Below are 14,662 nucleotides of genomic sequence, written 5' to 3'. Positions count from 1 at the left end.
ATAAAAACAAAATCAGCAGATGGGGAAGGGACGTGTAAACTCTTACTGCTGGCTTATTTGTTTTTAAGTATTGATGTATTTAAAGCAGGCCTGATTACTATGAATAACTCTGCTTTTGATTTGCAATTTTTGAAAGGGAAGGATACTGCCGTTATACAGACAACATCCACCTCTCACCTTTCTTGGTCCAGCTTTCTAGTAAAACTGCCTTGAGACCCCCGGGTATAGGGCGGCATATAAATTAAATTTAATAATAATAATAATAAGGTGGTGCTGTGGGTTAAACCACAGAGCCTAGGACTTGCCGATCAGAAGGTCGGTCGGCGGTTCGAATCCCCGCAATGGGGTGAGCTCCCGTTGCTCAGTCCCTGCTCCTGCCAACCTAGCAGTTCGAAAGCACGTCAAAAGTGCAGGTAGATAAATAGGTACCGCTCCGGCGGGAAGGTAAACGGTGTTTCCGTGCACTGCTCTGGTTTGCCAGAAGCGGCTTAGTCATGCTGGCCACATGACCCGGAAGCTGTGCGCCGATAAAGCGAGATGAGCACCGCAACCCCAGAGTCGGCCACGACTGGACCTAACAGTCAGGGGTCCCTTTACCTTTACCTTTATGTCTAACCCTGTGGTTTCCAACATGTGGCATATGCCCCACAGGGGGGCAATTAAGGGGGGGAATTCAAGAATGAGTTATTAGCAGTAAATGGCCTTTTAGGTTTCCTCTGCATGAATAGGAGTTCACTTTTTGAATAATAAGAATTCTATGTCATGGGAGGGGGCAGTAGGATTTTAAAGATGCTTAGGTGGGGCATGGCCAAAAAAAGGTTGGGAACCACTGGTCTAACCTCTCCTGGTTTGGGGAAGGGTACCATAATTATTTATTATTATTATTATTATTATTATTATTATTATTATTATTATTAAATACCCCACCCATCTGGCTGGGTTTCCCCAGCCACTCTGGGCGGCTTCCAACAGAACACTAAAATACAGTAACCTATTAAACATTAAAAGCATGTCAGAGGGTACCCCAAATCCTGGAGCTTGCACTGCTCCCCCACTTTTATTTATCTCATTCTGAGGGTTCAATCTGCAAGTCACCAAGAGTGATTGTTGGGGGGGTGATGTGGAATAAGAGTAAAACCATCAGGCTGGGGAACGAGCTGGTTGTAATGTAGCTCGCACTTGAAGATATCAGTGGAAACTTCCCTGTGTTTATATTTGTATTGCAAAGACCTTATGAGGTTTCCTGGAGTCAGTAGCTAGTGTTAGAGCAGATCGTGCTCTGACTTCTGAACAGTGAATCACCAGCCCAGGTCCTTTCCTGGAACGTACAGTGTGTGCTTGTGCAGATAATCTAGGATTTGTTTCTCCAGAGACAGAGAGGTATGATTCCCTAGGTGACATGTTCTCTCAAGTACTAATACTAGAGAAACTTGTGCAAAGGCATGAGGAGAGAGGCGTGGTACAAAGCACCCTAAAAGGGCCCTGATCCCAGGGACACTGAATGCCAGTGCTGCTTTGGGGGGTTTGCACACACAGAAGCACTGCCATGTCTAGCTATCGGTACAAATCAGTCAGCCAGAAATGCAATGAGGTTATGCAACAGAGATATTAAACAGGTCTCCGGTTTTTCAAAGAATAGTTAAGCTGTCTACCTGTTCGTTTGTTTTTCTGTGACCTCGACAGAGAAATAGGCACGGGGGGGGGGGGTTGATGATTTTGCAACGAAAAATGTCAGGAACGCTCGGCACAACCAGAAGAATTGCAAAGTGACTGCTGTCTTTTCAGCAGTTCCTACTTTTGCTTGTTTGTATGAAACTAGGCTTCTTCTTTAGACTATTATGTAAGCCAGACCAGAGTGGAGAGGTATTTGGGTCATCGTAGAAAAGCCCAATATGGAGGACCACAGTGTGATTTCAGAAATGTGTAAAATGTGATTGCATTATCAAAACAGAAAGTTTTCTTTCATGATTTGTGAGATGGTATGTGTAGGATGGAATCATGGGATGCATGCCTTGATCTTGTTCTGTGAACCGCCCAGAGACCTCCGGGTATAGGGCGATATATAAATTGAATACATAAAATAAATAGAGAGCGGTCCCATGTTACAAGCTGACATTTGGGCCCGGCCAGCCAACCAGGCAGTTTATTCCACCCCCTCTTCCCTTTCTGTTCTTTTCCATCAGGCACTCAACATTTCATGATCCCTGAGGGTTCCCAGTCCTCATTGGCCTGTTTGATGGAGGTGCACATTTAGTTTTTGCAACCTTGGAAGTGTTTTGTAGTTTGCAATAGCTCAGATTTCCACCAGACATGGCAGATCTTCCAACTGCTGGCTGGTAAAGTTTAGGACAATGGGACTTCCTCCTCCCTTTTCTCAGCATGCCACTTACAAACGCCCCACTTCATCCTTTGAATGCCTTTATCTCTTTAATAAACAAACCAGAGTTTGGGGTGAGCTTACACAAGCAGTGGAGGAAATGACGAAAATCTCTCTCCCTCTCCATCCCCCCACCTGCCACACTTCCAATTCCCAAGCAAGATCAAACAGTTCTTGCAAAGACTAGTTTTCTGCCTACAGGGGACAAGTTGCTTTCGGCGTCCCTTGCCATAAACTAGGTCTGAATTACTCACACAGGGTATCTTCTTGTCTCATGTTTCTTTCGAGTTGTATAAAGGAAGCAGGAGTAAGACGCCACTTTGTGTAATTCAAATCAAAGCATATAATTAAGTTCGGATCTTCTCAGCACCCCTCCCCTTCCCACTTTCTCTTTTTTGACTGACAATTTTAGTAGCTGTGAGTAAGCAACCTACTTCTACTGCAAAGGGGAGGTACTCGCCCACACACACACTATATAGAATTTTTTGGGTGTTTATGTGCGGGGAATGGAGAGAATCTAGATTAAAGTTGCATGTCTGGAATTTCTGAAAATGTCTTAGAAAATATCTCATCTTTTTGGGGTTAGAGAGGCTGTAAAAATATGAAAATCTGGACACCCCCCTCCCAAATGCTAGCTCCTGATGATACAGAAGGCAATGATAAGATTGATACAAGTATCTGTTGCAAGGTGGAGTGCTACACATTCCGTTCTATTGCATCTCCCCACCCGTTTTTGGTCCTCCAGCTGTCAGTCAGGATTTTGTACCCACTGAGCATGCTCAGTCCTCACCCACCTTTTAAAAAAATAAATCAATGAATTCCTTATACATTTCAGGTTTATGCATTTCACTGATTTGACAATCGTTTTGACATTTCAAAACTTCCCCCTCTTTCTGCAGTTCCTTAAATTTATTCTTAATATCTTCTGCATATCCAAATTAACTTAATTTGCTCATTTATTCATCTTCTTCAAATATATACTGTTATGAAACTGCAGGTTATTACAATAATCCTGCCAATGTTCTTATCTGTTTACAATTCATCTGTAAATATTCAATAAACCATTTCCATTCTTTTATAAAAAGTTTGTTATCTTGATTTCTAAATTTTCTGGTAAATTTCACCATTTCTGCATATTACACAAGTATTTGTATCCATTCTTCTTTTGCTGGGACTTCTGCTTCATTCCATTTTGGGACAAGTAACATTCTTGTTGCTGTAGTAGCATACATGAATAAGTTTCTATATAGTTTAGGTAGTTCTATACAGTGGTACCTTGGTTCTCAAACGTAATCTATTCCGGAAGTCTGTTCCAAAACCAAAGCATTCCAAAACCAAGGTGTGCTTTCCCATAGAAAGTAAGGCAAAATGAATTAATCCGTTCCAGACTTTTAAAAACGATCCCTAAAACATGAATTTAACATAAATTTTACTATCCAACAAGACCATTGATCCATAAAATGAAAGCAATAAACAATGTACTGCAGTCAAACAATCAATGCATCAGTAGCTGAACTGGGTTCCACAAAGTCACAAAAACAAAAATAGAGCCGCAAAAACAAAAACGAAAATAAATAGCAACCCGCCCCCCCCCCCCAGACCTCAGTGTAACTCTCAAAATGGAAATGAAGCGTAACACTCAAAATGGAGCACATTCAGCTTCCGAAAAACGTTCACAAACGTTCACAGTTACTTCCAGGTTTGCAGTGTTTGGGTTACAAGTTGTTTGAGTACCAAGGCATTTGAGAACCAAGGTAGCACTGTAGAGTTTAGGTAGTGAAATGTATAAGCTCAATCTCTCTTTCAAATCAGAACCAGTGAAGGTGGTGAAGGTCCTGTGTGAGTGTCTGGAGGCAGTTGGAGGACGGCTGGCGGCTAACAGATTGAGGTTGAATCCTGACAAGACAGAAGTACTATTTTGGGGGAACTGAAGGCGGGCAGGTCTGGAGGTCCTGAATGGGGTAACCGTGCCCCTGAAGGACCAGGTGCGCAGCCTGGGAGTCATTTTGGACTCACAGCTGTCCATGGAGGCACAGGTCAATTCTGTGTCCAGGGCAGCTGTCTTCCAGCTCCATCTGGTATGCAGGCTGAGACCCTACCTGCCCGCAGACTGTCTCGCCAGAGTGGTGCATGCTCTAGTTATCTCCCACTTGGACTACTGCTATGCGCTCTACGTGGGGCTACTTTTGAAGGTGACCCGGAAACTACAACTAATCCAGAATGTGGCAGCTTGACTGGTGACTGGGAGCAGCCGCCGAGACCACATAACACCGATCTTAAAAGACCTACATTGGCTCCCAATACGTTTCCGAGCACAATTCAAAGTGTTGGTGCTGACCTTTAAAGCCCGAAACGGCCTCAGCCCAGTGTACCTGAAGGAGCGTCTCCACCCCCATCGTTCTGCCCAGACACTGAGGTCCAGTGCCGAGGGCCTTCTGGCGATTCCCTCGCTGCGAGAAGCCAAGTTACAGGGAACCAGGCAGAGGGCCTTCTTGGTAGTGGCACCCACCCTGTGGAACGTCCTCCCACCAGATGCCAAAGAGAAGAACAACTACCAGACTTTTAGAAGACTTCTGAAGGCAGCCCTCTTTAGGGAAGCTTTTAATGTTTAACAGACTACTGTATTTTAATACTTCGTTGGAAGCCGCCCAGAGTGGCTGGGGAAACCCAGCCAGATGGGTGGGGTATAAATAATAAATTATTATTATTATTATTATTAGATAAATAAAATTTAGAAAAGAAAAGAAAGCGAGGAGGAGGAAGCCACAAGTGGAACTAAAGCCAATGATAAGAATCGCAAACTCATTTTGCATTTGTTTCCATCGTCCTCCTTGTTGCATTATACAAAAGGCAGCACTGAGACTAGGAAGGAGGCAGCTGATATTCAGAGCCACCCTCTGCCCTGCTCAGGTTGGCAGGCAAGTGAGGGCAGACAGATCTTGGTGGGACAGGGCTCCATTCGCCCTAATAGACCAGCATCCGCTGCCTCTGGGAACCTGCAGGAAAACAGGGAAACTTTCTGCCTGTCTGCTGTTTGTCCACCCTCACCCCAAGCGGGAGAAAAGATGTTGCAAAACATACCCACATCCCAAAATGTGTTTGCAGTTTTAGGTTTGCTTTTTAAAGAAAATTGTGATCATCCTCAACTGAAAAGTCATCAGTTTTTTTTTTCTTTTTCCTGGAGCTAGCCTATCTCCATGGACTCGAATAAAAATCCACAATGGAACTTTGCCCTTAATTAAACAGATTTCATATTTGTTGTGCGAATTGTACCAATATACATGTGCGGATATGTTTACCTTCCCACAGTGTCCAGGATGAGTCTGGAGTACTATTTGCCAATCTCATAAGTGCTAATTCAATGCATTGATTTCCGCACCCTGCTTCTGTATCTTCTCCGGAGGCTGAATGTGGCGAATTATTATTATTATTATTTAGACGTGCTGAGCCTTAGCACCGGCGGGTGCAATGACAGGGCTTGCATGTTTGCGTTTGGAGCTGAAACCAAATATTTGCACAGAAGGCTTTCCCCCTCACTAGTGCAAAAGCATAGCTCTGTCACTGGGAACCTTAGGAGAGCTCTGTTGCCATCTGCTTAATTAAAAATGGCTACTAAACCGAGGGCTGGGGAGGAACCCCAAAATGTGGTTTAGATGTGCTCAGTAAACAGCAGATGTCACTCCTTCCTTTGGGCATGTAGAGTCAGGGAGATTGCTCGCTCTCTCGCCAAGAGATTAATTTCCTAAATTATTGATATCCTATTACCATTAGTACATGCCGAGAATTGCTTAACGCTTCTCTACCGTCGGTGTGATTTCAGCCCCAGTTAACTCCTTAAAAGAAGCAGCAGCGGAAGAAAATGCTTCCCTCCTCCCCTGTCTCCTTCCTCCACTTTTACTGCTGAGAAATCATCTGTTTCTTGTGGGATGTAATCCACTGGTACAGTCAAATTCAACATTCCTTATTCCCCCTGCATGTGATCTGGGAGATGGGTGTGGCCCTGACTGACTCCATAAAAGAGCCAAGTCATGCAGCCATTTTCTTAGTCTAGTCCACCAATCTTGCCTGATCTTGCTTGCTATCTTGTTGCTGTTCTCCTTCAGCTATTTTGCTGTATTAATGTAATTTTGCTGTCTGCTGGCTCTTACCCAGCAGCCCATGAGTTCAGTCTCATTATCATTATCATTATCATCATCATCATCATCATCATCACCATCATCATAATTTTATTATTTATACCCCACCCATCTGGCTTGGTTTCCCCAGCCACTCTGGGCAGCTTCCAACAGAATATTTAAAATACAATAAAACATCAAACATTAAAAGCTTCCCTAAACAGGGCTGCCTTCAGATGTCTTCTAAAAGTCAGATACAGTGGTACCTCGAGTTAAGTACTTAATTCGTTCCGGAGGTCCGTTCTTAACCTGAAACTGTACTTAACCTGAAGCACCACTTTAGCTAATGGGGCCTCCCGCTGCCGCCGTGCCGCCATTGCATGATTTCTGTTCTCATCCTGAAGCAAAGTTCTTAACCTGAAGCACTATTTCTAGGTTAGTGGAGTCTGTAACCTGAAGTGTATGTAACCTGAAGCGTATGTAACCCGAGGTACCACTGTAGTTGTTTATTTCTTTGACATCTGATAGGAGGGCATTCCACAGGGCGGGTGCCACTACCGAGAAGGCCCTCACAGTTTCTTTGTGCAACTACTAAGTAAAGTCTGCCTTTCAGGGATCTAATTGTGAATTGAAATGTGAGTAAACTTTTTGTTACTTTACTCAGAAAGACTCTTGTGTCTTTATTGTTTTAAGAGGGATTAAATGGGACACCAGGAAATAATCTTAACTAAGAGATTCAAACGAATCTGCAAACTAGCTTCCAGCTATATTGAGGGGAATCTGTTCTGCTACGTCGCTTACTAGCGTTAGTGAAGGAATAATAATAATAATAATAATAATAATAATAAAATTATTTATACCCTGCGCTTTCCGGTTCAAAAACCAGGCTCAGGGCGGCTAACAACAAATTTTAAACACTTAATTATAAAAGCAGCATAAAATACAGTATAAATCCCCAGGGCTAGCTGGCTGAATTGGTCCTACTTGGGCCAGCGAGGAGGCCAGGGGAGAATTAGCTGTGGGGTCTCAGAGCGGGTGATCTTCATAAAAGGGGGGGGGGAGAGAAGGGAAATAAAAGATCAGGCTGAATTCAAATTGAAGGCCAGCGGAATAGCTCTGTCTTACAGGCCTGATGGAAGGAGGTTAAATCCTGAAGGGCCCTAGTCTCATGGGACAGAGCATTCCACCAGGTCAGAGCCATCACTGAAAAGGCCCTGGCCCTGGTGGAGGATAGTCTGACTTCCGTAGGGCCTGGGACCTCTAAACTATGGTTATTCATGGACCTTAAGGTCCTCTGCGGGGCACACCAGGAGAGGCGGTCCCGTAGATACGAGGATAATACTTACCTCATTACCTATAAAATTGCTTGCCCACCCTATCTTTAACATTCCCACGTTTCTTAACTTCCTCCCTTTGGAGTCGCGGAAGAGGAGACGTCGCCCCTCGTTGCGAATATCCTGAGTGACATGGAAAGAAATTATCACTCCCTGATGCAGAGAGGAAACCTGTATTTAGGCCAACAAACTCGGTGCCTACGAGACAAACACAGTTGATGCATGAATAATATGCTCAGAAAGAGCTCTTCAGTATCTGCCTTTCCTCCCCACCACACTCTCAAACAGATGCTGAATGCTGATGCACCTGATATTCTTGTTACGCAACACATAACTGCAATGAAAATGATCATTCCCTGCTCCCCCGCCCAAGTGATAGCTGATGCTGTTCAATTAATGGTTAGCACCCGAGGAGGAGGATTTGATTTATTTTGCATTTAAAGGTGAATCTGCCTCATTTGTGCTTTTCTGGAAAAATACACAAACCAAAACACAGCCAGTCCTCAAAATTCGCACTTCTCCGAATTTTGCAATGCAGTTCTGCAGCCAAGGAATGTGTCTCAAAATGCATACGCCGGAGGGAAGTTTGCATAAATATATATATAAGATGCAAACTTGTTTTATACTAGGGGAAGTTGGTTTGGATCTTAGGCAAAACTGCATGCAAAATGTGTATATTCAGGGAAAATAGCACTAAAATGCTGTTTAATATTCATGTGGACTTCTTTAAAAAATCACAAACTGATGTAGAGAACTGAATTGAAGATTGGGAAAATGAGAAACAGAGAAAAACTGAAATGGAGAAATTAATGTTGAGGAAATAAGGACTGGATCAGAAATATGGAGAGAGAAAAAACCCAGTACCCAATAAAACCCAGTCTAGATTACCTGCTCTCTACAATTTGCCCCTTGTTAAAGTTTCACCTCAAGTAAGTAATTGCCTTGACCCAGTACCCTGAAGCAAGCTTCTTTAAAAATCTCCAGACCTAATCCAATTGATGAATATGGCTCATCCTTGTGGACATTTAATCTGCTCCACTTCTATATAAAGAATGCCTCAGTAATTCGAGTCAAGGAGGTCTCATTCTTACTATCTTGGCAAATATGTCTCTGAGCTGTGCTATTTCAGATTACAGAGGAGAGCTCACAGGACTGAATTCTTCCCCGCAGTAAAAAAAATAAAAGACAATTCCCTGCATGCAGAAAATTAAATATCAAGGGGAGAAGGAGTCTGCCACAGCCACTTTGCAATGATAAAGTCACCTCAATCCCATGTTAAAGCAATTCTAATATATATATAATTTTATTTTATAATTTTCAGGGCAATTCTAAAGTGCCCTGAGAAGCCTCTTTTGCAGAGGAAAAGAACTTTTGAGAAAATGGAGGACAGATTTTGGTGTACCAGTGGAACACATCTCCACTTGCATGTGGCAAGGCTGGGTCTGCCCACAGAAATGGCATGCAATACCATATAGGTGCCTGTGATGGAGGGCTTAGAGAAGACTCTAGTTGGGAAGCTAGACAAGAACTTTATTGTCTTGCTGAATGAAGGACAGAGCAACAGCAGGAAACTTGTGACTCTATCCAGCGCCACCTAGTGGATAAGCTATATAACAACACTATCCACACAGTTCATATGTCAGCAGTAAAAGCACCTATCATCTGTTTGATTTGTCTATTACATGTGAAGATCTCTGAACTGAACAAAAATGGAAAACAAGCAAGGTCCCAACCAAAGAAGAATGGCAACTTCAACTGTTGGAATATGTGCAGCTTGCAGATCTAACTTACAGAGTAAGAGAACAAGAAGAACATTCTTTTAAAGAAGATTGGAAAATGTTTATTGAATATATGGGGGATAATTGTGTACACTTGAAAATGGCAGCATTGAGATAAATTCAACAGTGTAAATACATTTTGATGGATGTAATAATGGAATACGGAATGGTTTAGTTTATATAAAATATGCAGGGATTTATGTTATGCAAAATGAACCATGGAAAGAGAAGGGAAGGCATTGAGATTGTAAGGTTTTCTCAATATTCTAAATTGTAAAACAGAAAATGTAATAAAAATTATATATACCGTATTGTTCCGTGTATAAGACTAGGTATCCCCTTAAAAAATAATGTCAAGAATTAAGGGGCGTCTTATACATGGGGCCATCTCCCCTCATTTTCTTAAATATGGGTCCCCCAAAATAGGTGGCGTTTTATACATGGGGGCGTCTTATAGACAGAAAAATATGGTGTGTGTATATATATAAAGGATCTCTGAACTGAACTCCCCTTCCTTCTATTTATTCGAGGAGACATTAGTTTTATCTTAGAGCAGTTGTCTGGTACTCAGCTCAAAGTAGGCTGTTCTTGCTGCTTTCCCCAGGTATGTTTTCTTATTTTAATTACCCTTGACGAAAGGATTGCAACACAGTAATTAAAGCCAGCAATATCCTCTTGGCAGGGAGACCCAGAAAGAAGCCTTCAGACTAAGAAATGGGTTCCATTATCCTTAGGAAATGTACCAAAGACTGCAACTCTATGCATGCTGGCATGGAAGTCAGCCCCATTCAATAGAGTTGGTTCTACTTCTGAGTAAACGTGCCTAGATCAGGGCATGCCTGTACTCAGTGGCAGAGTGTGCTTTAAGAATGCCCAGGGTGGGTGGGTGCACATGTGCACCAGGGTTCAAGCATGAGGCAGCGCATGGAAGGCAAAAGGAATTCACCATACGCAAACACAGCCCTCGCCACCGATGCCCCCAGAGCAAAACCAGCCCTGAGCCGCTTGCGAGGCTGGAATGATCCTAGCCTCACAAAGCTGCTCTTGGGAGGGTGGTGTGCACACCCCGGAAATGATCTCTTTCAGCTTCTGCCTTCTGGAAGAAGGTAAAAGTAAAGGTAAAGGGACCCCTGACCATTAGGTCCAGTCGTGACTGACTCTGGGGTTGCGGTGCTCATCTCACTTTATTGGCTGAGGGAGCTGGCGTACAGCTTCCGGGTCATGTGGCCAGCATGACTAAGCCGCTTCTGGCGAAGCAGAGCAGCGCATGGAAACACCATTTACCTTCCCGCTGGAGTGGTACCTATTCATCTACTTGCACTTTGACGTGCTTTCGAACTGCTAGGTTGGCAGAAGCAGGGAGCGAGCAACGGGAGCTCACCCCATCACAGGGATTCGAACCGCCAACCTTCTGATCGGCAAGTCCTAGACTTGTGGTTTAACCCACAGCGCCACCCGCGTCCCCTGGAAGAAGGTATAGGATTATAAAGACTAGGATTAGTCACCTGAGAAACAGGTTTCTCTCCAAATGTGATTTTGGTTTTAAACGCAGTGTAAGGAAGTCTCTATGGGAGTATATTGTATTCAATTATGGGGTACAGTGGTACCTCTGGTTACGTACTTAATTCGTTCCGAAGGTCCATTCTTAACCTGAAACTGTTCTTAACCTGAAGCACCACTTTAGCTAATGGGGCTTCCCGCTGCCGCTGTGCTGCCGGAGCACGGTTTCTGTTCTCATCCTGAAGCAAAGTTCTTAACCCGAGGTACTATTTCTGGCTTAGCGGAGTCTGTAACCTGAAGTGTATGTAACCTGAGATACCTCTGTATCAGAGTTTTTAGGGGGCTAACCAGGCTGGGATAGCTGGGATAGCAGGCCTGTGGGTTTCTGAATGTCTGATGTAGATTTTCAATTTCGTTGTTCTGTATGGAACAATGACAATAAAGATTATCGTATCGTATTGTGAGAATGACATCCTGCGCCCTTTGATCACAGCTGCGCCCCCAAAGGCCTGGGATCGAAGTGCACATGGCTTCTCATGCCATCCTTCTCTTGCCGCCCTCCTCAAAGCAGCTGTGAGCATCAGATCTCAGCCTTGCAAAGTGGCGCAGGACTGGCTGGTGGTGGGTGGTGTGATCAGACCCCCGCAATGCACCCAGGGCAAACGTCCCAGCAGCAGCAGCCCCCCTCCCCCCATGCTATGCCCCTGCCTCTACTGCTTCAGGGTTAGGCATTTAGACCACTTAGAAAATCTTTGTGTGACGGTTGTAAAAGGCTAGAATCCCAATAATCCTGCTCATTTGAACACACCCCTCAATTTGAACATGTCAGATTTCTCAAAACATCAGTAAAACAGGATTAGCCTGCCTTCTGCTTTCCCCCAAATGAATGAGCATTTAGGCAGCTTTGTTCACACACAGCAGCCGTCAAAGCATTTAAGAAGGTGACAAGACTCAATTGCATATGTCAGAACTGGAAAATAAGTGTGCAAATCTGCTTAGAAATCAACCTTACCCTTCCCCTTCTCCCATGAGGCCTTGTAGACACTTTTGCAGATTTGTAACAGCTTTGACTCTGTCTCTGGCAAAGCAAAAACCCAGTCCAAATCTTAATTTCATCCCTTTATTTCTATTCTTTTCAGCAAGTGGGCATTGGTCAGCAGGAAGAGGAGCAGCAAACCCGGTGGCAATGGCTAGGCCTCAAAAATGCAATTTCAGGGTGTGCAAGAAATAGATTTCTGCAAATAACCGAGGGAAGCGGAGACACGACTCGATTCTGAGCAGCAGCCAAGAGGATTATTTCTGTACAGAGAAAGCAAATGCATTTGGTTTTATCATAATCACATGAAAAGATCCTCTCTCCCCAGGAAAAAAATAGACTGATTATTTTTAGGACAGAATAGAAGCTTAGTTAAAAAGGGGGGGCAGGAAGCTTGTGGTAAAGATTTTAAAGTGTTACAACAAGTAAAAGACCCAGTAAAAAGTCAGTGTCTTTTACAGTTTAGATTCATAATGCCCTGGTTTGCATGCCACATTAGGTAAATGTAAAGGGACCCCTGACCATTAGGTCCAGTCGTGACCGACTCTGGGGTTGCGGCGCTCATCTCGCTTTATTGGCCGAGGGAGCTTCCGGGTCATGTGGCCAGCATGACTAAGCCGCTTCTGGTGAACCAGAGCAGCACATGGAAACGCCGTTTACCTTCCCACCGGAGCGGTACCTATTTATCTACTTGCACTTTGACATGCTTTCGAACTGCTAGGTTGGCAGGAACAGGAACCGAGAAATGGGAGCTCATCCCGTCGCGGGGATTCGAACCACCGACCTTCTGATCGGCAAGTCCTAGGCTCTGTGGTTTAACCCACAGCGCCACCCGCGTCCCCGCATGCCACATTAAACCATGGTTTAAAACAAACTATAGTTTAATATGAACCAGCAATATATTGGTGCAAAAACTCTGTGATGTTCCTCCCTCCCTCTTGCTCTGCCACACCGTAAGAGTCCAGCTTGTTGCGTCATTCAAACCTGGCTTCATGGCTTGATTATCTCCAAAAAAATCCAGGGGTAGAAAGCAAATATTTCTCTTTCTTTACTGCTAATTTTTTTGCCTACTTGGAAATGCACCGTTTGCAGGGCCAAACATTGCAGGGGGCAATTTGCAGGTGTTTGGCACTGTTTTCCAGTGAATTGTACGACGTCGGGTTTTTGGCCAAAACGGACCCCAAGGGCATGGAGGACTCATTTTAGGGCCTATCATGAAACGTGGCATTTTCACTGCTAATAGTTTCAGGGGGCCATATGCCAGCCTTTGGCATCGTCTTTGAGTGAATCGCACGACGTAGGGTTTTGGGCCAAACTGTCGCCCTGACATCTAGGAGAAGGAAAACTGTGATTCTGAACCTCCACTGCCTTGCAGAATACCCGTGGAAGAAGATAAGGCTCGGAATAAACCCAATACAAGTTTAGTTTAGTTCCTAAATCGGTTGGATGGCACCTTGTACGGCTCCTTCCGGCAGCTCCTGCAGCCAAACCTTTGCCAAAAGTCTTGCTCTGCTCTCCTTTGGTCCACATCAGCAAGGCCAAAAGAGGGGTCTTATCTTTTGGGCAGCCCAGGATCTCCTTAGACTAGACACTACCTAGACTTGTGCACCGGGGAGTTCGCTTTGGTGCTGCTAACACAGCAATCCTTTGAGACACATGGAGGCCAACAACCCCACACACTTTAATGGGGGTGAGCTTTTGGGAAAACATCCTGTCAAAATATCCTTCCCCCCTCTTGGTCCTGTTCTTGCTTATTTCTGTTGTGCACCCCATTAAGTGAAACCACACAAGGTTCCCTTCCATTTATGTCATTCTTAGGAACTGCACTCTTGTCCAGTCGATGAACTACAAAGGGAATCACATTACATAACTCATTCTGTGTGTGGCTCTGTGACGTCGGCAGCTAATCCAGTCTAATCCTGCACTTTCTTTGAAGAGCTTCATTTAAGAGCCCCCACTTGGGTATATTTTCAGCTCAGCCTTTAATGGATGGGAGTCTGACGCCTTCCCTTCCCCCTTTGCGCCACACAAAGTACAATCCGCGTTGCCTCCGCGCAGAAGGCAGATGATCAAAACAGGAAACAAGAGACCAGAGGTCAGGGTTGACTGGAATGTTATTTGCTATTTAGTGTCTCTAGAATGCTGATTCCTCAATTCCAGCTGTTTGCCTGCTGGACCACGACTGGGATTGTACACTGGATGGGATTGTTTTATTTCCTTTCCTCAATTTAGATCTGGCCTTTAAAGAATGCAGCCCAAGGAAACCTTTTGGGGGTTGTTTGGTAATTTTTTTTATTGGTTTTCTTTTCTTCTTTCCACAAAGAATAATGATTCCAGTCCAGTCAAAGGGCTTAGGGGTTGCGGCACTCATCTCGCTTTCAGGCCGAGGGTTTGTCCACAGACAGCTTTCTGGGTCATGTGGCCAGCATGACTAAACCGCTTCTGGCGCAACAGAACACCATGATGGAAACCAGAGTGCATGGAAACACCATTTACCTTCCTGCCGCAGTGGTACCTATTTA

The sequence above is a fragment of the Podarcis filfolensis genome (genome assembly GCF_964270895.1).
Source record: "Podarcis filfolensis genome assembly, chromosome: 3".
Lineage (NCBI taxonomy): Eukaryota > Metazoa > Chordata > Lepidosauria > Squamata > Lacertidae > Podarcis > Podarcis filfolensis.
Note: the sequence above shows the minus strand (reverse complement) of the source record.